Genomic DNA, 7,771 nt, shown 5'->3' on the forward strand with positions numbered 1-7,771 from the left:
CATCATAGCTTCCATACCTAGGAAATGAAGAAAGTAGGAAGTACCACAGTGAATATCACCTTTATGTACATACACAAGACACATATGAAAAAAAAAATATATGTAAATAACAGAAAAAAATCAGGGAAGGGAATAAGGGAAGGGAACAGAAAGGGAGGGAAACAGAAAGTACTAGAGACTGAATTAGAGGGAATTATATTCGATGCTTTTATAATTATGTCAAAATGAATCCTACTGTTATGTATAACTAAAAAGAACCATAATAAAGATTTATAAAAATAAATGTAGGGGATGTGGCTCAAGTGGTAGCATGCTCACCTGGCATGTGTGGGGGCCACTGGGTTCGATCCTCAGCAACGAATAAAATGAAAATAAAATAAAGATGTTGTGTCCACTGAAAACTAAAACATAAATATTAAAAATAAATTCTCTCTTAAGAAAAATAGAAATAAATAAATAAATGTAGGAAGGCTACAGTTTGGTGATGCACCCTTCTCCATATTTTGAATCTTGACAGGTCCTATTGCTTATCTGTATGGAAATAGCTGCTACCAGCAAAACTCACTTTGTGCTTACATCACCCACCTCTTTCTTCCATTCCCTTGGCATCTGGACTTCCCTATTCCTTCTTTTTCACTATATAGTCCCTATATTGCATTTTTTTCAATGTGGGACTTCTACTGATATCATCTAATGATGGAGATGGGAAGAGCTATAGAATTTCTCTGAGAACAGATTTCTCTTTTTACCCAAAAGGAATTATTAGTTCAGAGAAGTCATTAAACTCTATTGACACAACCATACTTTGGTCATAAAAGCACTGCATTCTGGTTCTTCTAACTTTAAATCAGTTTTCTTTCAACTTCCTCCATCCATTGTTGCATAGGCAAAACAAACAAAATGTCATGTCATCTATTATAAAAATATATTCTTAATTATGATGTCATACTCTTTTAAATTGAGATTTGAGTATCTTAATCCCTCCATCTCCCACAAGACTAGTACAGGATTCATTAAGATTGAGAAGACACCTCTCTGATACCTATTATTTACAAATATTTAGAAATATTTGTCCTAGAAGGAAAATATCACATTTGATTAAGGATGTTGTCTATTTAGTGACTAGAGCTCAACAAACATATTTGGTGGCAAAATCAAGTCATAAGCATGCAGTTAACTTCCTGAAAAAAAGACAACTTGAAAAATGGAAATTTTCTCTTAGGACCCAGTTTGTCTTAATGGAAAATACATTATCTCACAAGTAGGAGCTTGTTTCATGCTTTCTGCTAAAAAGGGAGCCAATGTTGGAATGAAGGCCTAAAGATTGAAAAAAAAAAATGAGTGGGACAGTTCTTTGGCAAGGCTGCCTGAGGGATTTGGTTTCTTGACAGTGAAAATATCCTCAACTATATAAATTATTCAGGTTGGGACAGCCTGAGTCTTAGGCTTCCTTGATGAAGTCATATGGGAAACAACATCTAGAATCAGAAATCAAGATTTTGCTTTTACAACTCACTGTTTGAAAAACTGCTAAGAGGGATACCTTCAGTGGACTCTAATGTATCATTTTTGTAACATCTGTCAAATGTATGTCAGCAGTCATACCAAGCAGAAATTTTGACCTGTTGGAAAAGATCAATTGTTCTAAATGGCACCACCATTTTGAAAAGTACTACTTCTTGATTGTTTGGAAAGCATAGACTCTTAAAATAGTGCTTAAAATAGAAGAAGAGATTTGTAAGACAATAAGCTCACCTCTGCTATGCCTGAGCTCTATGGTCATAAGCCTTCCCATTGCCCCTCAGGAAAATGGAGCCTCTCTTTAGAGGTTTCTGGTATCCATTAGAAGCATTATGATATGCAATAAACAAAACTATGGGCTAACATCTGCTTAAAGTGACTATTATAGTTAAGAAAAGCAGTGAATATTTTGGATGGAAAAAAATTCTGAAGAGAATTTAAGGTCTGCAATAACAGATCCAAAATATATTCAGTGTAGGAAGAATCAATGCAAAGGCTTGCATTTTTGTTCTAAAAGTCAAAGGCCCAAACACAGCCTGAAAAAGGCTTGCTTCAACAAAAGCACTTCTTGATTTTTCAGTTTACTACAAGAGCATCAAATGCAATTCCCCATCTAAACCTCAGAATACAGAAAACAATTTCCATGACACTGAAATGGCATACATGTGGTACCACTCCAGATGCATAGGAAAAATGTAAATTCACTGTATAAAGTGAATGCATTTGGACATTTGTACTTGATTCTTTCCTGGAATTCCAAATGAGAAAGATTGCTAAACTCTGTTGTAGACTAAACTTTGCCCCTACTTCCTCCCTCATTGGCACAATTGAGTTCAGTGACCTAACAAGTTGCTGGGATTTAATACATTCTGATTTAAATTCAGGCCTTTAACTAGAAGATGAATCATGACTCTTCACTGTTTCTTCACTGTGTCAAACGAACAAAGGGGTACAGATTTTCAGGAAATAAAATAATGTGTTTAATTCACAAACTAGGAGATACTTCCTGAAGTCAGCACTTTGTAATTGAGTCTTAACTATATGATATTATTTTTATTCAGATGAGAAAGGGCAGGACTGGTAAAAATAATTGAGATGCATCCACACCTCTATTATACTGAAATCAAAGGCTTATCAAGGAAGATCAGTTGTGATCTTTTGGCAAAGGAGCTAAACAAATCTGAAACATTTGGGAGGCAAAAAAGACATCATTAGAAATGAGCATTGGAAATGAAAATGTCCAAAATATTGTTGCACTGGGTCAATATACAAGAACACAACACATCCACTATTAGGTATAATTAAAATGCACCAATAAAAATATATAAATGTTTTAAAAACCTCCATCATAAACAAAATCAAAAGCTAGAAAAAATAAAGAGCGTTGGGATAAAATCTCCAAAATTTCTATATCTAATAGATTAAATGACAATGACTTAAGCATCTATGATATCATTCAGATCACAAAATCTGTCACACACCTGTAACATCCTTGTCAGGATTATGGCAAGCAAAAGTGGATCTGCTTATGTCCTATCTAAGGGAATTAATATACATGGGAAAGCAACAAAGTCGTCTGTCTGGGAGCAATATCTGCAGTCAGATAGTCTTGAGTTCACATCCCTACTTACTGCTCACTGCTTGTGTAAACTGCTAATTGTGCTCTCTGCCTCAGTTTCTGTTTTAGCTAAATGGGTTTTAAAATACCTGAATTAAAGTTATTTTTAACTTTTAAATTATATAATGTGTGTGTCTGTGTGTGAAGCCCAATATATTGCAACTTCTCTTAAACTTTGACACTCTGGTTCCTGGATCTGTATAGTGTGTCTCTTTGTAGCACAACCTGATATAATGATGTGAAATTTAAGAAGTGTTAGCAACACCATCAGCTGTTCCAGAATTCTACGAGGCCAGCAGCTTTTTTTTTTTTAGATGATAATACAGTGGATTCCATGGTCATAGACCAATAGTAATATCTTTATTTTTGTTAAGTGTGGTCTGATTCAATTTTAGGCATGATGTATTGACACTTTATTAGTGATACTTGTTTAGCATTTATTGTCTGTAAAAGCAAAATTAAAAAAAAAATGTTTGTTTTTTTTCTGGTTAAAATTATTTCTGGGTTAAAAGACGTCAACTTGTTAATTTATTATGAGAAAAAAATGAAAAGAACAATGCTGTAACAAGAACCTAGAGCTAGATCTCTCCTCCTAACTGGCTAGATATTTGGAAGAAGCATTTGATAGATAAAATACGGTGGCTGGAAACCATCAGTCCTCATTCATCCTGTGCAGTATCAGAGGCTGAATTAAAAACAACTAGCCAAGTCCAGTTGTCAACTTGGTTGTCTTGTACAATGACCATGATGTATGTGCTTTGGTATGTGATAGCATGAAATTCCATGATATTTACACTGCATTGTCTCTCTCAGAGATCCATCTTTATTACTGCTCCCCCCAAATTTTATAGTCTTCAAAAGTTCCTTCTAAGTCCTTGACCAAGTCTTGGTTTCTTCCTATTATTTTATGTACCTTCTCATGTACCTTCTTACCTGAGGTAACTTCTTTTTCCACGTGAAATTAAGGATGAAGTGTGCTGCCAAGTATTCTGGTCATTAGAAAGAGTTTTTTTTTTTGTCATTTTTTTTTTATTTTTCAAGGGTAATCCTGAAAGATACTGTACAATGGTGTTATTTCATTTTACTTTACTTCTAAATGAAGATAACTCATATTTATTTCTAGTAATATTTTGATAGAGGTTGGCCAATTTCCTCTTCTATCTGATTCGCAAAAGGGACCTTTTCCCAAAGAAGGAAATGAATAGGTGTTGTATCACACCTTTGCTCTAAAATTGATTGGGGTTTCTGAGAAAAAGCGTAACTTCAGTGATTATCTTCTTGGTTAGTTATTTGCTTAGTTATTGGTCACACTCTACAAGTGTGACCTCAGGTGAAATGCCAAGGAAGATAGAGAGTAAAATAAGTAGAAGTTATCAATTGATTATACTTTTGTAACTGAAGTAAAGTTTGTGAAGTATTATATGACTTGCATATCTCTCTGCCTTACATTTAAAATCAAAATATAAAACTCATCTTTATTTTTTAAGTACCACCGATAAGCTTCTAAAAATAAAATTTACATCTATTATTTTTCTAATCCTGTTCATGATTTCCCTATTTTCTTGATTATATGAAGTTCTTATAACTGATACTAACTTTATAATTTGTGTAATTTCCTGGTTTACAAACACTTATTGATTTTTGTCTCTTTTTAGTTATAATTGGCCTCCAGTGACTAAGGGAAGTCTGCTCCTTAGTCAGACTTCCGATCTGCTCCTCCCAGCCCTGCTTCAGCCTCTCAGCTTCCCAGACCCTCATGCAGTTGGTTGTAAATTCTTCCAGAAGCTGTTTTGCTGTCTACTTTTCAAGAATAAAAATAAATATCAAAAGTTAAAAAAAGATACTTTAGGGCTGGAGATATGGCTCAAGTAGTAGCGTGCTTGCCTAGCATGCATGAAGCTCTGGGTTCGATTCTCAGCACCATGTAAAAATAAAAAATAAATAAATAAATAAAGATATTGTGTCCACCTAAAACTAAAAATGAATATTTTTTAAAAAGATACTTTAAAAAGCAAAATGTAGAGGGAGAAAGTAGCAACATTTTTTTTTTTGGTAATTAATCTTTTTAAATTTTTTTTTAACATTTGTCTGTTTTCAATGTTTGGTCACCCACTAATACTTCATCAAAATAACAGTTTCTTTTATGAATTCAAGTTACCTAGGAATAGCCACACCCTTGGAACAAAACAAAACACACACACACACACACACACACACAAAAAAAAAAAAAAAAAAACAGAATTATCTTTAACCTAACTTTTTATATGATGTCTCATATCCCCTTAACTTTAGCTGCTTTTTTTCAGTTGAATTAAAACTGCTTTTTGTAGTTTGAAAGAGTGTGACTATTGAACTTGAAACCTTTTTATTCTGGGCATCCTGGTGGTTTCTGGTGAGGTTAAGTGGGTGAGAGGGTGAAGGGAAAGTGGGGGATTCTTTTCTATCATAACATGACGTTTTCCCCACAGTCTGCTCTCAGGTGCCAGACCTCAAGTAGTTTTTACAGTGGTATACTTTGATTATTTTTCCTTCCCCTTTACCCTTAGTTTTAACAGCATTTTATCAAACTGCACTTATTAAGAACCATTTTTAAAATAAAGTTATAGTTCACCTAACCAGTCTGTACTTATTGCTTATGGTTTCACTCATGTGCAATGCCTGTTTTTGGTATCTGAAAAACAGATATATTATTTTCCATATTTTATCAATTTTCCTACATGTATATAATGAAAAGAAAATTAGGTCTGGAAATATTCCATTTTGATTGAATGCTATAATCAAGAAAATAAAATTTAAATATGCTAAATATATCTCCAGATTTTCTCAAGTAGCTATGCTTAAAACAAAGAAAATATCCTAAAATGAAAAACCATGGTCAACTTCAAGAAAGCAAGAATAAAACCCAAGTATTTATCCTTAATGATGGATTATAGATGATAAATACAGCATAACCTCAAGATTTAAAGGTAAAATACTATTCAACCTGGTATTCTAAAATGAAGCAGATTGTCCATCAATGATAAATAAAAATAGATTTTCATAAATAATAAAAATTTAAACAGCAATTTTCCATGCCTCATTTCAAAAGAGTTACTCAATATAGAAGAAAAATTTAACAAAAAAGGGAGCAGGGTTTGTGGACAAAAACAGTGTCTCTAACTGCAGTTATACTGATTCTGCAGTAGACCTTGAAAATAGTTTTATTATCATACCTCAGTCCTACCTTTAAAATGATGGTTTAATAGAAATATTAGCTATTGAGTAGTCAAGTGATTGAATGTAGCAAAAATTAGAAGATTCTAGTGATCTATTTTCTCACCACAAAAAAATTGAATATTAGAAAATACAGGAAAAACAAAGTGATGAAAAAGGAAAGTAAAAACGCAGTAAACACAAATAATGGAAAGCCAAGTTCTTTATATGAAATACAGTAAAATGTGCACTTTTTGTAAAATTTAATGGGATAGAAGAAAATAGTATTGATTGTTCTTGATGGTAAGAACATCCCCATGAGCAGACTTCATGTCCTGTTTTGGATGTCAGAAAGGCTAATAAATTAGAGAAAGAAATCATTCTTACTTCTGGTGTGTGTTTTGTGATTAAAAGTTTCTTAAAGTTAAATTTGTGAAAATGCTTATGGGTTTTTAACCTTCATAAATTTTCTGTAGACAAATAATGCAAAACATAATTATTTTTAAAAGAGAATAACTAACTGAGGAAGCATGAACACAGCGACTTGTAACTATGAGAAAATAGAGTGGGGTATGATCGCCTGTATAGATGCTGATACTCAGAAATAATACAGTGTCCAATGTAGATTAAGCAAGAAATCACAGAACACATACCATAAATGATAATCAATTAAATGCTAAATCCTTTTAATATTTGACTGATTAGGCCTGAAGAAAAAGAAGTGGCCCCATAAGTTAATTTGGTTTTCCTCCCTCTCTTATTGCAATTAGAAAAAATAATGGGAACACCTAAAACATTGTGTAGGGTCTTTTATTTATTTATATTTAAAGATTATGATCAATATAATCAGACAACTAGTAGTAGGTATGGCTAAATTTAGTTACCTTTTAAAACTTTACATAGTGGCAGATAGAGTGTAGGCTGCTGATTTTGTTGTAAATTTTGGAAACTACTGTCTTATATGGCACTGGGGATTGAACTCAGGGTGCTTTATCACTCGTATATATACAAAAATCTTTGATATTTTATTTTGAGACCTGGTCTCACTTAGTTACCAAGGCTGGCCTTGAAGTTGTGATCCTTCTGCCTCAGCCTCTATGATATTTGAGATTACAGGTATGTACCACCACATCGGGCATGGACACTACTTTTGTTTTACATGCATCTAATAATCAAAATTATTTTAAATATTTTTGCCTTTGCTTTGATATAAAATATTCAATAATATCTTACCAAATTGGTTTTGACCCTAATATTCTTTTCTTGAAAAGGCCAATATTCATGTTAAGTAGGTATACTTTTTTTTTCTTACCATAACAAGATTTACTCATTAGATTCTATCCTGAGATAGCAAGTCAATTTTATCCATGTTTTAGAAAAAACAAATTGCTATAAATTGTTCTGGTCATGGTTTTAATAGAAGTACCTTCCTCTTAGTCA

Source organism: Urocitellus parryii, unplaced genomic scaffold (assembly GCF_045843805.1).
Source record: "Urocitellus parryii isolate mUroPar1 unplaced genomic scaffold, mUroPar1.hap1 Scaffold_49, whole genome shotgun sequence".
Classification (NCBI taxonomy): domain Eukaryota; kingdom Metazoa; phylum Chordata; class Mammalia; order Rodentia; family Sciuridae; genus Urocitellus; species Urocitellus parryii.